The 20,071-nt window shown below is 53.1% G+C and overlaps 6 non-coding genes across 6 annotated transcripts; 2 read left to right on the forward strand and 4 right to left on the reverse strand.

Moving 5' to 3' along the window:
* Positions 1–2,770: 2,770 nt before the first annotated feature.
* On the reverse strand, positions 2,771–2,841 carry TRNAG-CCC (transfer RNA glycine (anticodon CCC)). Its single transcript has one exon. It is a non-coding gene; the product is annotated as a tRNA-Gly (tRNA).
* A 1,880-nt stretch (positions 2,842–4,721) lies between these two features.
* On the forward strand, positions 4,722–4,792 carry TRNAG-CCC (transfer RNA glycine (anticodon CCC)). The gene has a single exon. It is a non-coding gene; the product is annotated as a tRNA-Gly (tRNA).
* A 7,455-nt stretch (positions 4,793–12,247) lies between these two features.
* Positions 12,248–12,319, reverse strand: TRNAE-UUC (transfer RNA glutamic acid (anticodon UUC)). The gene has a single exon. It is a non-coding gene; the product is annotated as a tRNA-Glu (tRNA).
* Positions 12,320–14,758: 2,439 nt separating this feature from the next.
* TRNAH-GUG (transfer RNA histidin (anticodon GUG)) lies at positions 14,759–14,830 on the reverse strand. Its single transcript has one exon. It is a non-coding gene; the product is annotated as a tRNA-His (tRNA).
* A 559-nt stretch (positions 14,831–15,389) lies between these two features.
* On the forward strand, positions 15,390–15,463 carry TRNAN-GUU (transfer RNA asparagine (anticodon GUU)). The gene has a single exon. It is a non-coding gene; the product is annotated as a tRNA-Asn (tRNA).
* Positions 15,464–18,795: 3,332 nt separating this feature from the next.
* On the reverse strand, positions 18,796–18,868 carry TRNAV-CAC (transfer RNA valine (anticodon CAC)). The gene has a single exon. It is a non-coding gene; the product is annotated as a tRNA-Val (tRNA).
* Positions 18,869–20,071: the final 1,203 nt, after the last annotated feature.

Below are 20,071 nucleotides of genomic sequence, written 5' to 3' on the forward strand. Positions count from 1 at the left end.
CACAGAATCGAGAGTAAAAGGTCAAGTCACAATTTGGGCGAACTTATTTGCAGTCAGCATAATCAACTGGTACCGAAGATACTTAATGAGATCTTGCAAAACAAGAAGAAAAAGGCAGACCTATAGGAAAATCACCAAGGTTGGGAAAGAAACAGGAGAAAATTCAGCTGGCTAACAAATACATAATGGTGCTCAAATCCATTACCCCTAAGGGCTTTCACAATGAAACCCTAATGATAGAACACTACAGAGAGGAAAAATAACACCACCACCACTAAGGATTAAATGGGAGTAGGGGGACACTTCTGGGCGTCTCAGCGGTTGAGAGTCTGCCTTGGGCTCAGGGCGTGATCCCGGACTTCCCAGGATCCAGTCCCACATTGGGCTCCCTGCAGGGAGCCTGCTTCTCCCTCTGCCTTCTCTCTGTGTCTCTGATGAATAAATAAATAAAATCATTAGAAAAATAAATAAATGGAAGTAGGGGATGAGTTAGAAGGTTATGACCCAGTAAAGCATGGGAGTGATACTATTTTACCTCTTCATCTGTGTGTAGATTACACAGGTGTGTGCCTTGTAATCTTTTGTGATATGATACATACAGGTTCTGTGCACTTTACCTTATGTTTGTTACAATTTTTCAACAACACCCCCTCCCCGCCAGCCTCAGTCCTCCCAACCCCCAGTCCTCCCCAGGCCACCCCCAATGAATGACAGAGAGGATGTTGTCGAGATTCCAAGATTTTGTTTCAAGAGAAAGATGTGGACATTACTCTCTATGACATACCTCCAAAGACAACCCTATGCAGACCAGGCCCATGAAGTTGACTTTTGGGTTGATGTGAGCTCAGAGACTGCTCTCCAAGAACCAACCCTAATTGAAAATACCTGTAAAGGCTAAATTCCTTTAGTCCTATTATTGGAATACTCTGAAAAGGCTACTGTAGGCAGGAGCCTCCTTTGCTTTCTCCTTGTTTATTTCACAACTCTTTTTCCTCCTCTCCCTCTCTTCTAAGCTTTCCAGAAATTTCTCCTGCAGTCCTGTCCTTGTGGGTCTCCTCCCTGCCCCCCCACCCCCACCCCACCAACTTCCTCCAGCTTCCTCCTTGAAGATGGAGAAGGAAGAGGGGGAGGAAGGGGAGACCTCCTGAATAGGAAACAAGCATCTCACAGGCCAGGAAGAGGGGAAGGAAAGGAGGCAAGGACAATGGGTCTCAGCAAACAGTAAAGGGGAAATTTGGGGGATGGTACAGCCCTTAAAACCTTTACTCCACCCAGTGAGTGAGTCATCCTTCATTTCCTTTACATGAATCAGAACTCCTCCTCCCTGCCCAGACCCCCACCATCTAAATCCCAATTCCTGTTTCCAGAGAAAAGTGTGTATCACTGTTCAGAATGTATTCATTAAAATTTCGGATTTCCAAGAGTTTAAAAATAATGGCTGAAACAACTTCTGTGGTTCTAACGTAGTATCGCCATCATTCTATACTCAAAGGTACAAGGACATCTACGGGAATAACAAAATTCTTGAAATTGAACAAATTTCAAGTTATTTTTAAAATTTTTAAAGAAAAATTGTGTCTATTTATTTGAGAGAGAGACAGAGACAGAGAAGGAGGGGGTGGGGGTTGAGAGAGCCTGAGCTGGGGAAGGAGCAGAAGGAAAGGGAGAAGCCAAATCCCCCTGAGCAGGGCCCCCCAGGCGGGCTGGATCCCAGGACCCCGAAATCACCACTGTGCTCAGGGCAGCCGCCTTAACCAACTCAGGCGCCCCTAAAATCAAGTTTATTTTTTTAAATGGCAAGGGGGGAACCTCCTCCAATGTCACTGATCTTCGATTTTAAGCTATTGTTAGGCAGGTGAATCCTCCAAAGATTTTCCGGTGAAAATTAATCACCCGACGTGTCTAACGCAGTGGTGCCCTCGAATCCGAATCCTTTCCGAGGAGCTTCCAAGAGCCAGAAAACAAACCCGGTCAACAGTCCCCAGAGTCTTTAGTTCCTTCTCCCTTTTTAAAAATAGACTCTCCGGGCTGACACCTGTTGGGGCGCATCGCCCGGCCGGCGGCCTCCTCCCGGGGAAACGCGACGCGCCCGCAGGAGGAGCTCAGGCCGCGGCGGCCGCCGACGGCAACCAGCTGGGCGGCAGGTGTGGGGGTGGCGGCGCGACCCGGGGCCTCGGGGCGCAGCTCCCCTCGCGTCCACGCGGGTCCCTCTCCGCCTGCCTCCGCCTTCCTCGGGCGGCCGGCGCTGCCGACCTCCCCCCTCCCCCCGGGGGGTGTCTGCGGGACCCCGCGGCAGCTCTCCTCCGGGGACCTTCCTGTCTCCATCCTCGCTCGGTGGTGGTGAGACGTGGACCAACAGGCGACCCCAGGCCCAGCACGCGCATCAGTGACCCGGTGGCTCTTTGGGTTCCGTGGGTCCTCCAGGGCTGGAGGCTGGAAGTAACTGTGGTCTTAGGTCCAAATGGTCTACACCGCAACCCCCGCGGAGACACCTGCTCGTGGCAAGGTAAGAACTCGCGCGTGAGGTGGTTGCTGTGCCGCGCGCCAAATGCTCTTCCACGTAGGCCCAACCCCGGTGTAGATCGACTCCTTATTGCTCATGGATTCCTCTCCTCAGAGTTGCCCTGAGGACTTGGGGTCTCATTTCCCTGCTCCTGGAGGCCAGAATCACGAAATCACGGGACTTGCCCTGTGTGACGGGAAAGCAAGGAGGGGACGCCTGGTGGGAGGTCACAGGTCTGGGTGGAATAAAAAGACAAGCGAGGCAGGATGCATTGACCGGGAATCGAACCCGGGTCTCCCGCGTGGGAGGCGAGAATTCTACCACTGAACCATCAATGCTGCCCTCGGACAGCTACCCCGGGTAGGTCGGTCTGTAGAAAGAACTTCCAGAGTGACCCCGGGGTGGGGCGGAGGAAACGAACACGCTCCACAACAGGTCTACGCGGTCGTCTTTGGAAGACTGAGCTAACAAACCCACAGGCACTCGAACCAAAAGCTTGAGAAGGAGACTTCCATCAGACAACAGCACGACGTGGTGTTTGAACCAAATAGCAAAATCAGCTGTTTCGTTGGCTCACCCCACTACTCTGAGAAAGGCTCTTTCCTACTGTACGGCAGAGCCCTGCAAGAAAACGTTGGGAATTCATCCGGACCCCTTGAGGACTACCCCAGACCTTCAACCCTCAACCTTGGGCTGTCACCTTAGAGAGTCTGACAAAAGTTGCCTCGCTTGCCAGTTTAGGCAAGTGAAATCTCTAAGGGGGCGGGGGGGGGGGGCGGGGTGGACGGGGAGACGCAGAAGCAGATTGGAATTAGAAGAAGGAAAGCCAAAAAAAAAAAAAAAAGAAGAAGAAGAAGAAGAAGAAGGAAAGCCCCCGAATCAAAACAGAGCTGATGGAGGGATGCATTTCGGTCAATGGAATGAACTCTTTCGAACCCATTCTTTTGCACAAGAACTAGAAGTCAGTCTTGTGATCATGATAACAATTGCGCGCGTCTGCCTTTTCAGCTGTTCAAAGCATTTCGATGGATATGCGTTGTATCATAATTTTGACGAGATTAATAGTAGGCTTGTGATGGATAACTAATCGATCCTGGGAGACTCTAATCTCCTAAACTGGAATCCCTGCTGCATTTGCTGACTCTGAGATGCATATGAAGCACACGCCTTGGCGTATTGACCATATAAGGAGCAGGCTGATTTTTAGAAAACTATTGATGGTTGAACTGTTCACATATTGGTCCCTGATGACTTGAAGCATAGAGAGATTTCTTTCCCCAATTTTCCCTGGGGAAATTATAGTGAAGAAAGGGGACTGGAGAGCTCCCCCACCTGTTGGAACTAGGAATCATTATGACTTTTTGAAGGACAGGAGCAACAGAGGCGCAATGATACCTGTCTTGCTAAAAGGCAAGCTAAAAGGCAAACATATTCTTAAATTTTTAAATTTATTTTTATTTATATTTACATATTCTTGATCACGGTATTCACTACACTTATTTTACCTGCAACTTAAAAGCATTTAAATCGAAATGCTTTGAACAGCTGAAAAGGCAGACGCGCGCAATTGTTATCATGATCACAAGACTGACTTCTAGTTCTTGTGCAAAAGAATGGGTTCGAAAGAGTTCATTCCATTGACCGAAATGCATCCCTCCATCAGCTCTGTTTTGATTCGGGGGCTTTCCTTCTTCTTCTTCTTCTTCTTCTTCTTCTTTTTTTTTTTTTTTGGCTTTCCTTCTTCTAATTCCAATCTGCTTCTGCGTCTCCCCGTCCACCCCGCCCCCCCCCCGCCCCCTTAGAGATTTCACTTGCCTAAACTGGCAAGCGAGGCAACTTTTGTCAGACTCTCTAAGGTGACAGCCCAAGGTTGAGGGTTGAAGGTCTGGGGTAGTCCTCAAGGGGTCCGGATGAATTCCCAACGTTTTCTTGCAGGGCTCTGCCGTACAGTAGGAAAGAGCCTTTCTCAGAGTAGTGGGGTGAGCCAACGAAACAGCTGATTTTGCTATTTGGTTCAAACACCACGTCGTGCTGTTGTCTGATGGAAGTCTCCTTCTCAAGCTTTTGGTTCGAGTGCCTGTGGGTTTGTTAGCTCAGTCTTCCAAAGACGACCGCGTAGACCTGTTGTGGAGCGTGTTCGTTTCCTCCGCCCCACCCCGGGGTCACTCTGGAAGTTCTTTCTACAGACCGACCTACCCGGGGTAGCTGTCCGAGGGCAGCATTGATGGTTCAGTGGTAGAATTCTCGCCTCCCACGCGGGAGACCCGGGTTCGATTCCCGGTCAATGCATCCTGCCTCGCTTGTCTTTTTATTCCACCCAGACCTGTGACCTCCCACCAGGCGTCCCCTCCTTGCTTTCCCGTCACACAGGGCAAGTCCCGTGATTTCGTGATTCTGGCCTCCAGGAGCAGGGAAATGAGACCCCAAGTCCTCAGGGCAACTCTGAGGAGAGGAATCCATGAGCAATAAGGAGTCGATCTACACCGGGGTTGGGCCTACGTGGAAGAGCATTTGGCGCGCGGCACAGCAACCACCTCACGCGCGAGTTCTTACCTTGCCACGAGCAGGTGTCTCCGCGGGGGTTGCGGTGTAGACCATTTGGACCTAAGACCACAGTTACTTCCAGCCTCCAGCCCTGGAGGACCCACGGAACCCAAAGAGCCACCGGGTCACTGATGCGCGTGCTGGGCCTGGGGTCGCCTGTTGGTCCACGTCTCACCACCACCGAGCGAGGATGGAGACAGGAAGGTCCCCGGAGGAGAGCTGCCGCGGGGTCCCGCAGACACCCCCCGGGGGGAGGGGGGAGGTCGGCAGCGCCGGCCGCCCGAGGAAGGCGGAGGCAGGCGGAGAGGGACCCGCGTGGACGCGAGGGGAGCTGCGCCCCGAGGCCCCGGGTCGCGCCGCCACCCCCACACCTGCCGCCCAGCTGGTTGCCGTCGGCGGCCGCCGCGGCCTGAGCTCCTCCTGCGGGCGCGTCGCGTTTCCCCGGGAGGAGGCCGCCGGCCGGGCGATGCGCCCCAACAGGTGTCAGCCCGGAGAGTCTATTTTTAAAAAGGGAGAAGGAACTAAAGACTCTGGGGACTGTTGACCGGGTTTGTTTTCTGGCTCTTGGAAGCTCCTCGGAAAGGATTCGGATTCGAGGGCACCACTGCGTTAGACACGTCGGGTGATTAATTTTCACCGGAAAATCTTTGGAGGATTCACCTGCCTAACAATAGCTTAAAATCGAAGATCAGTGACATTGGAGGAGGTTCCCCCCTTGCCATTTAAAAAAATAAACTTGATTTTAGGGGCGCCTGAGTTGGTTAAGGCGGCTGCCCTGAGCACAGTGGTGATTTCGGGGTCCTGGGATCCAGCCCGCCTGGGGGGCCCTGCTCAGGGGGATTTGGCTTCTCCCTTTCCTTCTGCTCCTTCCCCAGCTCAGGCTCTCTCAACCCCCACCCCCTCCTTCTCTGTCTCTGTCTCTCTCTCAAATAAATAGACACAATTTTTCTTTAAAAATTTTAAAAATAACTTGAAATTTGTTCAATTTCAAGAATTTTGTTATTCCCGTAGATGTCCTTGTACCTTTGAGTATAGAATGATGGCGATACTACGTTAGAACCACAGAAGTTGTTTCAGCCATTATTTTTAAACTCTTGGAAATCCGAAATTTTAATGAATACATTCTGAACAGTGATACACACTTTTCTCTGGAAACAGGAATTGGGATTTAGATGGTGGGGGTCTGGGCAGGGAGGAGGAGTTCTGATTCATGTAAAGGAAATGAAGGATGACTCACTCACTGGGTGGAGTAAAGGTTTTAAGGGCTGTACCATCCCCCAAATTTCCCCTTTACTGTTTGCTGAGACCCATTGTCCTTGCCTCCTTTCCTTCCCCTCTTCCTGGCCTGTGAGATGCTTGTTTCCTATTCAGGAGGTCTCCCCTTCCTCCCCCTCTTCCTTCTCCATCTTCAAGGAGGAAGCTGGAGGAAGTTGGTGGGGTGGGGGTGGGGGGGCAGGGAGGAGACCCACAAGGACAGGACTGCAGGAGAAATTTCTGGAAAGCTTAGAAGAGAGGGAGAGGAGGAAAAAGAGTTGTGAAATAAACAAGGAGAAAGCAAAGGAGGCTCCTGCCTACAGTAGCCTTTTCAGAGTATTCCAATAATAGGACTAAAGGAATTTAGCCTTTACAGGTATTTTCAATTAGGGTTGGTTCTTGGAGAGCAGTCTCTGAGCTCACATCAACCCAAAAGTCAACTTCATGGGCCTGGTCTGCATAGGGTTGTCTTTGGAGGTATGTCATAGAGAGTAATGTCCACATCTTTCTCTTGAAACAAAATCTTGGAATCTCGACAACATCCTCTCTGTCATTCATTGGGGGTGGCCTGGGGAGGACTGGGGGTTGGGAGGACTGAGGCTGGCGGGGAGGGGGTGTTGTTGAAAAATTGTAACAAACATAAGGTAAAGTGCACAGAACCTGTATGTATCATATCACAAAAGATTACAAGGCACACACCTGTGTAATCTACACACAGATGAAGAGGTAAAATAGTATCACTCCCATGCTTTACTGGGTCATAACCTTCTAACTCATCCCCTACTTCCATTTATTTATTTTTCTAATGATTTTATTTATTTATTCATCAGAGACACAGAGAGAAGGCAGAGGGAGAAGCAGGCTCCCTGCAGGGAGCCCAATGTGGGACTGGATCCTGGGAAGTCCGGGATCACGCCCTGAGCCCAAGGCAGACTCTCAACCGCTGAGACGCCCAGAAGTGTCCCCCTACTCCCATTTAATCCTTAGTGGTGGTGGTGTTATTTTTCCTCTCTGTAGTGTTCTATCATTAGGGTTTCATTGTGAAAGCCCTTAGGGGTAATGGATTTGAGCACCATTATGTATTTGTTAGCCAGCTGAATTTTCTCCTGTTTCTTTCCCAACCTTGGTGATTTTCCTATAGGTCTGCCTTTTTCTTCTTGTTTTGCAAGATCTCATTAAGTATCTTCGGTACCAGTTGATTATGCTGACTGCAAATAAGTTCGCCCAAATTGTGACTTGACCTTTTACTCTCGATTCTGTGTTGTGATGGACAGAGATTCAGCCTCTTCATTAAGAATTAGTCTTTCTGTCTTATTTTTTAGATCCTTGCTTATGCTTGGGATCATGGGAATACGCTGCTACATTAATACCAACTAAAATCATCTGCCTTATCGTCTCACATTTTGGTGCCTGATCCATGTTAGAAGTGATTTTGCTTATGGTGGAGATAGGGATCACATTTCATCCTCCCTTGTCAACCCCCCCACCACCTCCTACATGGTATCGAATTATTATATGCTATAATCATTGAACATTTATAATGTTTTTAATACCTTTGTTTTTTGAATCCTCAATTTAGCCCGCTTTCTCTGATTCTATTTGTGGACATACCAAAGAAACTCGATTCTCTTAATACTTTTAGTAACTTATTCCATAGATGTAAATAATTATAGTATTCATTTTTCATTTTCACTTCTCATACCTTTTCTTGCGTTTTCTTACTGGCTAAGATCTCCATCACAGTGGGGAAGAGAAGTGGTTGCAGGGGGCCTATTTGTCTGCTTCCTGATGGTTCCTAATTGGTAGGGTGGTGGTGGAGAAGGTCATCTTACCATCAACTCTAACGCGCTGAAGGTTTTTCGTTTGTTTTTAGTTTGGAAGCTTCCCTTTAGCAGATTAGGGCTGCTCCTTCTATTCCTGTTATGCTAAGAGGCTTTTAAAAATCATAAGCTGATAATGAATTTTTTCAAACACCTTTTCTGTGTTTTTAGTGATTATGATTTTCCTCTCTAAGTCGTTAATGTGATGAATTACTCTATTTTCTAATGATAACCAACTGTTTCCCCGGTGTAAGACCAATTTCAGCACGACATATTTTAAAAATATATATCTTGATTCAGTACTTCATTTTTTTAAAAAAGCTTTTATTAATTTATTCAAGAGAGACACAGAGAGAGGCAGAGACATGGGCAAAGGGAGAAGCAGGCTCCCTGTGGGGATCCTGATGCGGGACTCAATCCCTGGACCCCCCCTCCCCACAGGATGACAACCCGAGCCAGAGGCAGATGCTCAACTACTGAGCCACCCAGGCGCCCCGCGATTCAGTATTTTAAATAATTTTTGAAGCTATGGATATTCAGCAATAAGTCGGGCCTCTCATTTCTGTTTCTCACAAATTGCCTTTCTGGAGTTTTTGGTTTCAACCCAAACTCATAACACCAAGTTGGGGAATTCTGCCGCTCTTTGATGTTTTTAGAATTTCTTTGCTTTTGGAGTCACTTCTTCTAATGAACTTTTTTGGTCCTTGAGCTTTCTTTGCTGGAAGACTTTTGAATTCTAATTTTTTTTTTTTTTTTAATGTGAAGCTTGTAGGGACTAGTCCTCCTCCCCACCCCTGCCCAAATCGCTATGGCAATATACCTACATTTCCTCTAAAGCCTTTAATTGGTTGGCATACACGTGTTTATGATATTCACGTATTGTTTCCTTATGCCTAGCAGTTCAATAGTCGTGACTTCCTTCTTTCCTCTTCCCGGTTTTATCAGAGCAGTCTTTTCAAAGATCCAACCGTTCACTTTTCTCTTTTGTATATTTATTTCCAATGTTCTTTTTTCATTTTATTTCTTTTTAAATTTTTAACATTTATTTCTAAGTTTCAAATTCCTGCTTTTCTATTTCATTTCTGGTCCCATCTGCTTCTGCTGTTCTTGTCATTCTTTTTGTAACTTTTTGAGATGGAGGTTTAGCTCATTAGCGATCCGCCCTAATCGTCCTGATTTACATTTAAAGCTGTGTATTGTCCTCGAAGACTGGTTTTGGCACCTCATGGGCAGTAGCTGTAGTATTTTCAGTTTTGTTTGATTCAGAATTATTTCCTAATTTCCGTCTTCATGTCTGCTTTGATACAAGGATTGATAGAAGCATCTCTAAAATTCCAGATACATGAGATTTTGTTCTTATGTCTCATAACTGAATTTGAGATGCTAGTTGATTCTCTTGAAATAAATGTCATTGGAGGGTACCCCTACAGCACCAGGATGAATATGTTCTCCTTAGAATATGTCGTCCTCTGGCAGGCTCTTGGGGTTTGTTAAGACTGGGAAACAAGTTGATGGCCTAAGGTTTCCCATACTACCCGGGCTATGTGTACTCAAGGCTAAATTCACTAGAGGTCAAGCCCGTGGCCACATTTCCTCAGGGGCTTATAAGTATTTTATTTCATCTTTAAAGATTTTATTTTTAAGTCATCTCTACGCGCAATCGTGGGGCTGGAACTTAGAACCCCAAGGATCAAGAGTCCCATGGTCTACCCAGTGAGCCAGCCAGGTGCCTGCTGACTTCTGGGCTTCCTTCCTTATTTATTTATTCTCAAGGGCTTTTTCAACATTCCTTTTCCTTATATTATTTGTAGCGCCAAGGCCGCCTTGTCCAAAGAGCCCTGGGACCGGAAGGGGCAGGACTAGATATGATCACCCCTACCCCCAAGGGCTTAGACCTTGGGAATCCCACCTTATTGTAGTGAGGACCTGCTATAATCCTTCTAGCGCGAGCCTGGGACTGAGAAGCCGATTTCCTTGTTCCTGGCCCTCCAGGACCACGAATAGAAGACAAAATAAGCTACCCTGGCAATCCACCCAGCAGCCTAAGGAGCTTTGTTGCCTCCCTTTTTTACTCTTTGCACTGGCACCTGCAAATGTTAGTGGCAAGGTTGCCATCTACCTTTAGGCTCTCTCTCTCTCTCTCTCAAAGATCCCGACCAGCTTAAGGAAAAACATACAAACGAACACCAAAAAGACTTTGCAATCGAAAATGAAATAGCCTGTATTCTCTTACTTTGAGAAGTCTACCATTATGGTTACCCGGGATGACAGGAATGGATTTAAAATTCCTGGACTTCTTGGAGTGAAACACCAGGGAAGGAAGCCTGCGAGAACCTCCGGTGCCGGCTTGCCCGCTGGCCTGCCAGAGCCAGGTGGTCTCACCTGCAATACAGCATCCACGCTCCATCCGCGGAACGTCTCTTCAAAAGCAGCCTCTCGATGCCACACTGCGCACAAGCCCTGGGTCTGAGTATGAACCAACAAAAGGGGAAAGGAGCAAGTTTGGCCCTCCGTTTGACAACCCCAGGAGGAAAGATCCGCAAAGCACACAGGGGGCAAAAAAACAAACAAAACAAAAACACCTCACTTACTTGGGCGAGTGATTCTGGGACTCTCGGCCCAAGGTTAGGCCCGTGGGAGAGGGGAGGGCGCGAGCCCCAGGGTTTCCGGAAAGGCTCTCGGGACCATCGCAATTTTGCTGCTAAGGAAAGAAAACCAGCAGGAGGCCGGTGATAGGCGTCCGCCAACTCTGAGCTCGGCGACTCCCGGTCACCAGCGCGGGCACAAGGGAAGTGGCAGCGCGGCCCGAGAAGGCAGGAGGAGAACCGGGTGACGCCACGGAAGAGCCGGCATCAGTCCGGGACTGGGAGACGTCGCGGGAAAGCGCCAGCCCCGGTCCCGACCCACAGCATTCGTGCAGCTGAGTCCCCCACGCTCGAGGGACCCGCAGGGGGCAAGAGCAGCCAGAATGCACCAGACGGAGCTCCCCCGGAAGACCCACACTCAGAATCCTAGGACCCCCGCGGAGGGGTTGGGGGGAGGACCGGCTAGCGGCCTCAGACGCACAGGGTCACCAACTTGATCGCCACTCAACCCTCGCCATTCCTCCAAACCGCTTCCCAAAAGACTTCAGGCGACTCACCACCCCCCTCCCCCGCCTCACCTGAATCCACGAGTTCGCCGCCTAGGCCGTCCGCCTTTCGGCAGCCGCTCGCACCCACCGCATCCAACGCCCCCGCCCCGCACCCCCGCGCTGCCGCGTCTCCTACCGCACCTGCTGCGTCTGCAGCCGGGTGCACAGACCTCCCCGGGCCCCGCTGCTGTCTTCGTGCTTCAGGATAGACGTCGCTTTCATCCCCACAGGTGTTCGGAGTCAGTATCAAAGGTAAAATGGGAAAGTATGCCCAGCGCCTGGGAAGAGTCTACAAGGTTTAAATGCAACGGCCCCGGAAGAAACTGTGGGATCTGCCTGCGGTATCATCGTTTTTGATGTCCTGGTGTTGATGTTTACTCTTACCTTCGGCTGAAGGAAGCAGTAAGAGTTTTCCATCTTGTGCACACCTCACCTGCTGCCTCTGTTGGGTCAGTAACCTCACTTCCCTACACCGCTCAATCTGCGAATGGGACGGCCCTGGAGGAGGACCGCACCCCTCCCACCGCGGCTCTTCCTCCCAACTCTCGCGGCCGTCGGGTCCAGGCGCCTGTTCCGAACGCGAACGCGCGAACGCGTAGCAAGCCTTTTATGCTCAGCAAGAGCCGAGCTGCGGGAGCTGGGCCCACCGGCCGCTGTCCGGGGTGCACACCAACACCGCGACGTGGCTTGGCCCCCGGAGCTCAGTTTTTCGGAGCAGAGCCGGATCTGCGCCCCTGGGGCATCCCCGCAGGATCTGAAGCTCTGCGGCGGAGCATATACCCGAGCTGGCCGCCGAGGAGCCTCTGAAGCCGCTTCTGCAGGCGGTTGACTGGAGGGCAGCAAGCACCGTGCGCCCTGAGAAGGGGCCCGGTATCGTCTCCGCCACCCCCATCCCCGCCCGGCCGGCGGAAGTTGGAGACTCGGGGCGGGGCGCACACCGCGCGGACCTCCGGAGAGGAAAGAAAGTCCCTTCGCGCGACGGGCAAAAGGTGATTCCCTGACCGGGAATCGAACCCGGGCCGCGGCGGTGAAAGCGCCGAATCCTAGCCACTAGACCACCAGGGAGACGGTGCCAGTTCCCTCTCCCGGGGGCCTCCCACGGGAGGGACCGTTTCCCCCGCGCTGGGGGAGGCGTCCGGCCTCTAGGAGGTCCCCCGGCCTCCCAGGAGCCCTTTCAGGATGGCATGCCCTCCCCGTCTCTCCAAACGAGAGCCCGCGGGAGACGCGCCAGGGCCCCGAGGCCCCGAGCCCCGCCAGGTCCACACGTCCGGCCGCACCTCGGGGCTGCCGCGGAGACGCACCTTTGGGAGGCGGCCGCGGGCGGACACGAGGAGCCGCGAGGGCGCGGGAGGGGAGGCGCCGGCGTGAGACCCGGGGGGGGGGGCGCATCGCCCGGAGGACCCCGAGGGACGCGGCCGCCGAGCCGCGCGGACGGAGACCGCCTCAAGGAAGGCCGGGCGGCCCAGCTGGACCCCGCGTCTCCGCCACAACCTGCGGCCCCTGTAGCTTTCCCACGACGCTGGGCCTGTTCATCCGCCCTGCAGACAACCGGAGCCTCATTCACCTTGGGGGGGGGGGGGGCGGTTCGGTACGAGAGAGGCCCTTAGACCCCTGGGGGACGGGGCGGGGGGAGGGACGTGCCCCACCCTGAGGTGAGAGGGATGAAGTGAACGCGTGTCTGGGTCTGGGTGACGGTCTGATGAGTTAGTCGTTTCAAAACGTACTGCGCTGTGTGAAAACGCACAGACCCGGGGGGCGGGGGGGGGGGGCTGACGCTACGCTACCGACGTGAGGACCGACTCTGAGCCCCTTCGGACCGCGCAATGTGCCAGTGGCGTCAGGAGACACAACCAGATAAATGGACCGAGACCCTGAAACTGCCGAACAGCTGACCCGGTGAGTTCGCTTTCAATGAAAACATGTCCTGGTGGAAAGAAAATAGGATCAATGTTTGGGGGCGGGGAGAACAGCTTTATTTCTACCTCACACTACACACAAAAATTAATTGGAGGTGCCTCATGAGACATAGAGGTTGACGGTCTAAAGCAGTTTTTGAGGAGACTTTGGGACTCCGAAGTCCCAGGAAAGGTTCCCTTGGCAGGGAACGGTTTACTAAACAGGACCCAGGGAAAATGTGTATATATAAAAAAAGACCTGATGAATCAGACCCCATCAACCGTAAGCATATCTGCTCCTGCGGAGGCCAGCAAGACCGTGAAAGCAGCAAGCCACAGACAGGGCGACGATGTTCCCACGACGAATCTGACAAGACAAGCAGGCGAGCAAATCCCCAAACCTGTAACTATAATGTGTCAGGAGCTCCTGCCAACTGGCCCCCGTGTTTTAGGGCGGCAGAGGCCATGGCACAGCTCCGTGGGGAAAGAAGACACGCAGGCCAGCAAAGCGCTAAGACAGTGCCCGCGTGTTCAGCCGTCAGGGACGCTGGCTATTCGCATCCCGCGGAGGCAGCACCGCTCACCACTCTCCCAGCAGCGCGGCTCAAGCTGTGAGGACAGGCAGGAAACCCCAGTCTTGGCCAAGACGTGGGACCGAGATCCCTCGGGGGGTCTCCTGAGGAATAAACCCCTTGTGGCGTGGGGTGGCTGCCCGCCGGCATCTCACAGTCCCGGAGGGCGTAGCCGGTGTCACTGGAGGCGCTACTGCGCGCACGGTAGGGAGGACGCCAGCCAGGAACTGACTGAAAAAGGCCCCGAAGCGGATTCCCCGGAGCCGGGGCTCGAGCGGCTCAGCGGGTCTACGGAGGAGGCGTCGCTAATCCGACCGGAAGTTTTCTCGGGCCTCTCAGCTCCTGCAGGCAGTGAGGAACCCGGAGACGCCGCCTCCGGGCCACTGCGGCCCCGCGGCTCCCTGCAGGCCGGTCGGGGGCCGACGACTGTGGTGATTCGGGGCCTGGGTTCTGCCCGCGCGGATCCCCCTCTCTGTGACTTCGTGGAGAACCACTTCCTAGATGAGGAGGTAAAACTCATCAGGAAGATGGGCGACCACCTGAGTAACCTCCGCAGCTGCCCCCCCCCCCCCCCCCAGGCTGGGCTGGGCGACTGTCTTTTCGAAAGGCTCACTCTCAAGCACGACTAGGAGCCTCTGGAGACCAGCAGGCTTTGAGGGGCTCCTCTGGCACACCCAGCCCCTCCCCCCCCGTGCCAGGGTCTGTGCCTGAACCTTTTGCCCTGCAGCCACTTAGGCAGCTTTTTAACCATCCTGGAGCCCTTTCCCAAAACGTGGACCAAATGGAGGCAATAAAGCTTTTTGCAGGGGGAAAAAAAAACCACCAAGGGGGCGGGGGGAAGCATTTCTTCAGGTTCCTTGCGCTCAGACTCAGAAGGAGACGGTGCCCGGGTCAGTGCACTGAGGAGTTTCCCTCTGCTCCGGGGGAAGGCCTGCTGGCGCCCCGGGCCGTCTGCGCCCCCCCCCCCCCCGGGACCAGCGCCGCGGGCGGGTTTCCACGCCAGGTAAAAGGGAGAGGCGGCGAGCGCCCGGGAAGAGTGCCGTGACTCGGATTCGAACCGAGGTTGCTGCGGCCACAACGCAGAGTACTAACCACTATACGATCACGGCGCGCCACCCTTCCGGCCGCGGGCTCGGCCGCCGCTGCGGGGCCTCTGGACGCAAAGTCGTTCCAGGTACGGCGCCGCGTTCCTTCCGAAGAAACCGCAGGGCTGCTGCCGCCGTCCCCTGCGGGCCCACCACCCTGGGGAGGGGATACACCTCCCCTTCCCCTCGACGCCGATGCGCGGCGCAGAACCCCCAGCCTCCATCTCCTGACCCCCATCCGGCCCGAGCCTCGGCACGGGGTCCTGGGGATCTCCGGCGGCCCGCGCCACCTCGCCCCCACCCCCTCCCCCCGCTGCCCCGCGCGGCCCTGGGCGTTTGCCCCTGTTGACCACCCCCTCCAGCACCACCGCAGCTCCCCAGCTCCGACCGCCGTGGAGGGGAGTGAGCCGAGCGCCACCGGCACCCAAGGTGGGTGAGGGAGGGACAGGAGGGAGGAACCGTCCGGGAGCCGCGGACGTCTGCCTCGCCCTGCCCGGTCGCCGCCGACGGAAGGCGGGTGGCTCCCCCTAGCGTCGAGTGACAGCTCGCTCTCTAGTGGGACGTGGGCGGGGACTGCCCGCAGGTCTCTGTGGCGCAATCGGTTAGCGCGCTCGGCTGTTAACCGAGAGGTTGGTGGTTCGAGCCCACCCAGGGACGAGGTGGCCTTTTTAGAACCTAGAAAACGTCCTTTGGCAGGGGCACCACCGGAGGGCTGACGCCGAGGCCGAGGCCGGCCATAAGGCCATCGCGGACTCTGGAGGAGGAAAACCCATGGCTGAGAATCCGGAAATCCTCGAAGGGCTGCAACCCTCTAAATGCCTTTTAACAGTGCAGTTGCTGCCATCCTTTGTCCCTTTCCTTATACTCTTTCCGGTAAGTTGGTCCTAGGTGTTTATGGTTACAGATAACGGCTGTCATCCTCGTTCTCGTGCACATATTTTTGGCCACCTGACAAATATTTCTGCAGGGTAGAGGCCCGGAAGAGCAATTACTCTAACATAGTCTTTCCACGGTTCCTATATCATCCTATTTGTTTTTCCCTGTTGACGGGTTAGTTATAACTCTTTCTTTTGTTATTTCAGCGACCGCTTCAGGCTTCATAGCAGCACACACCTGTAACTTACCAGCCTCCCTCCTCCTACCTCTTCATATTCCTCCAATTTAATATCATTGGAAGAACTTAAAGATGACACTAGACCTTGAAATTGCAGATTGACTTGACAAATGATGGAGAAATGCATGTTCGGATTTATATAAGATACCTTAAAAGGTTTACCCGCCGTCCCCACCCCCACCCCCAAACTGTAAGAATAACAAGTCAGTATAATGGCCAGAATTATAAGACTTAATCTCCATTAAATTTTATCATATATGTAACTTACTGAAATACATACTTTGGTATCGTATAAGCTCTTAAATAGTATTGGAAGGAAAGCGTGTTCGTTAGACCAGTAGAGGAAATTTAGGCAGCTAAGTGTCCCTAGGAGTTTGAAGAGAAAATAAGCCCAAGACTTGTATCAACTACAATACTATCTACCAATATTTTCTGCATTATTAGTAAATCTAGAAGGCAACATAAAGCAGTTTTTAGATCAAAATCATCAAACCAATCTGATGCACACTAGGAGTCCTTTTATGAAATATGACATGATATATATATCTTCTGTGCCATTATATAGAAAATATTAAAATCCTTTGAAGTGTTTAAGTATTTGAGATTCATCCTTACTGTCCACCTGATTTTCTGTTCTTGTACCTAGCACTGAGACGACTCATTTATCTACAGCTAAACTATTTCTTGGTTTTGTTTTTGTTTCCTTCCCTGAGTCACAGATTCAGCGGGAAAGGAAATGTGAGGGGCACCTGGCTAGCTCACTTGGTAGAGCATGGGACTCTTCACTCTTGATCTCAGGACTGTGAGCTCTAGCTGACACACCTTGGGTGTAGTGATTACTTAAAAATAACACCAGAAGAAAGTAAGAAAGAGAGAAAGAAAGAGAGGGAAAGAAAGAAGGAGAAGGAAGAAAACATGGAAGGAAGGAAGGAAGGAAGGAAGGAAGGAAGGAAGGAAGGAAGGAAGGAAACCCCATCAATAGCATCTTTGGACCCCCAGTGGGGGTCCGAGAAATAGAAGCTCCGTCACTACCCCACTTTGGGGAGAGGCACAATTGAATACACACCTCAAATCAGGTTGCCTGTGTCTGTTTGGACTCAGACTGGAGCTGGGACCAACTCAAGGCCAGGACAAGACTAAGCCCCATCATCACAGGGCAGCCACCTACCTGACAGCACCAATGCAGATAATTCCAGAAAGCTCTTGAAAACTTTTCCCTTCCCTTTGGAGAATTTTCCACCTGCTCCCTTCCCCCTCCCACCCCAGGAAAGGATTCTTCAGCTTTGGCTGGGCCAGGACCCTCTAAGATCCCTGTAGGGTAGAGAGAGCCAGGAGGGCAGGAGCCAAGGGGGCAGCTGCTCTTCCCTGAAGGGTCTCTCCCCGGGGTGGGAAGGTTCTAGAGCTCAGGCTGACCCTAGACCCACTGCCCACCAGAAGGAGCCCAGAGGGCAGGCGGTGCTGGGGGCATGGCCACCTAATCCTGTTCCTACAAGCACAGGGCACGCCTGGCCTGCACTATCCCGGAAGAGGCAAATAACACTCCACCTGCCTGAAGCTTCTCTGCAGCCTGGAGGCAAGAGATGTCTGGTTCCTGAAGGGACAAGCAGGGTCTCCTCCAGAGGGCAAAGCCCTCCCCTGGCCTCTGAAGAAAGGTCATGCCGGTTTGGAGGGACATTGCCCAAGGGAGGGAGCAAGAGCAGCCTAACCAATTGTCTTGAGATGTCTGCCAGGTGCCTTCAAATGATGTCCAGTCTGTAAATATGAGGATGGAGGGAGAAAGTAAATGCGGGGAAATGTTCACTGGTGCACTTAGGGGAGGGATACAGTATATTACCACTCCTGCAACTTGTTCTGTATGTTTCAAAGTTTGCTTGTTGGCCTTAGAGGAGTGACAGAGTGTAGTCCCAAAGGGACCCCTGCTTTGGCGCCAGCAGATGAAAACCCAGAAAATAAAGGTTAGATTTCCCAGTCAGAGAGAGCAACAGTGGGGTGGGGAGGTGTCCCAATGGCCCAGGGCTGAATCCAGCTGCCAATGGCTCCCAGCCCTACCCCCTGCTCCTCACCTCTCCCAGCCTCAGCCACACCTGGGGCTCTGAGGCCTGACCACGAGGGCACTGGCCTGTGCTGCATTCTGGTCTAGCTTAGCCCTGTGTGTGGCAGAGCCAGGGCCATGCGCTCTTTCTGAGCCTCCGTTTCCTTAGGAGTAAGGGGCGGCCTTGGCTCTCAGCAGGCAAGGAGCAGAGTCCCTCTACTTCATGACCTCGAACTAGTCCAAGGGCCCTCCTGAGGACGGTACCTGAAAGGCTCCTTTGGCGTCCCCGTGGGCTCATTAGGTGAGCCCAAAGCTCTTAATCTTCGCATCTTTGGCTTGAGTCCCAGGTGCAGTTGGTTTTCTTTAGTTCTGACAGGCAAATCTACCTTTCAGTAATGTGGGGGGGGGGGGGCGAGTGGGGGGGGTGTGTGGGGAAAGCCAAGGTTGCTGCCCAAGGTTGCTGCACAGGGAAGAACGCGTTGGTTTTCATAGCCATAGCAGCCGTCAGCCTGTAGAGGAGACTTAGGGCCAGAGGAGCAGATCAGGGGTCTTCTGGATGTAAAAGTAACCTGAAGTCCAGGTTGCCCTGTGTGCTCTTCTTGGCCTGATGTCCAGCGTGAGGGGGAGCAGACCAAGGAGGCCAGTCAGGTTGTTAAGTGCTGGCGAGTCTGAGTCTTTCAGGCAGCAGCAGAACCCCATCCAGCCTCAGGCGTGAGGTTTGTTTTGTTTGTTTATTTCTGAATGGCAAAGGGAGCTGCGCAAGCAGGCCCAGGCCCCATTGGCCGAGCCCATGGTCCTTTGCGTGTTTGGAGCAAGAATAGAAGTTGGGGTAAGAAAGAGGGCTGTTTCCGCCCGGTTTCGAACCGGGGACCTTTCGCGTGTGAGGCGAACGTGATAACCACTACACTACGGAAACCAGGCCGCCGGCGGCGCCCTCTGCCAGGACCCTGAAAAGCCTGGTGCTGCCACTACTGTTCTGCCCACCAGTTTCTTTGCCGAGTGCAAAGGCCCCTGGGAGCACCCGCGAGCCTGCAGGCCGGGGGACCGCAGCCCCGAGCGGCCCGGCTGGGGTTCCGCGTCTCCACCATCCCGGGCGCCCAAGACTCTGGGGGCCTCGGCAGTCCGGCTTCGGGATCCGCATCCAACGCAGGGTTTCCAGATCCGATTGGAGGGACCCCAGTGCTGGGACCCCCTTCCGGGAGAAGGGGGGGCGGGTCAGCTGCGTCCGAGCCCCAGGCGCCCCCGCCGCCCCCTTGGGGTCACCCGCCCTCCGGGGCGGTCGCCGGGGCGGTCCCCGCGGGGCGGTCAGCGCTCGGGGCTGGGAATCCTCCCAGGAGCCCGGGGACCGGCTCCCCCCGCCCCCGCGGGCCCCGCGGCCCCGGCCCTGAGCGCCTCTTCCCAGCCCTTCGCTGTGCGCTCCTCCACGGTCCTCTGGGCTGAAGGGGGAGACTCTGGTACCCTCTGGGCAAAAGTGGTCCCTTGGGTTCCTGCCTGGGCTGCTTTAAAGCCGCTGACAGGACGCCTGTGGCCATTACCGTCGAACAGTGTCCAGAGAAATCCAGGCCTTGGAACGGAGGGATGAAAAGGAAGTGCGAGAAACCGTTCTAAGTGGCACAGAGCCCACGAGTGGCATAGCCGTGACTCGGAGGGCAGGGCCGTTTCTACTGGGTGGGCTGCCTTGGAGTCTCTCTGTGGCTCCACAGCAGACCTGAAGAAAATATGATTGATTCTGTTTCTCTGATGAAAATTTTTATCTTGTTATCTATTTTTATTTCTTGCCTTTCAGGGTGAATACTGGTTTACTACAAATACTCCATCATCACTGAAAGAGGAAATCTACATCTTCCAGATAAATAATTCTCCTCCTCCTCCTTCTCCTCCTCCTCCTCCTCCTCCTCCTCCTCCTCCTCCTCCTCCTTCTTCTTCTTTCTTTCTTCTTCTTTCTTCTTCTTTCTTCTTCTCCTTCTCCCTCTTCTTCTTAAAATAGGAGGGGATCACTGGTGCATATTTGAAGTTTTCTAATAATATTTGGGGTAAGCCTGGCTGGATATTATATCACTTGCTAGAAGCATGTGCAGAAGACTGTCCTCCATGAGCTAAACCATCTCATCATGCTTGT

The sequence above is a fragment of the Canis aureus genome, chromosome 12 (genome assembly GCF_053574225.1).
Source record: "Canis aureus isolate CA01 chromosome 12, VMU_Caureus_v.1.0, whole genome shotgun sequence".
Classification (NCBI taxonomy): Eukaryota; Metazoa; Chordata; class Mammalia; order Carnivora; family Canidae; genus Canis; species Canis aureus.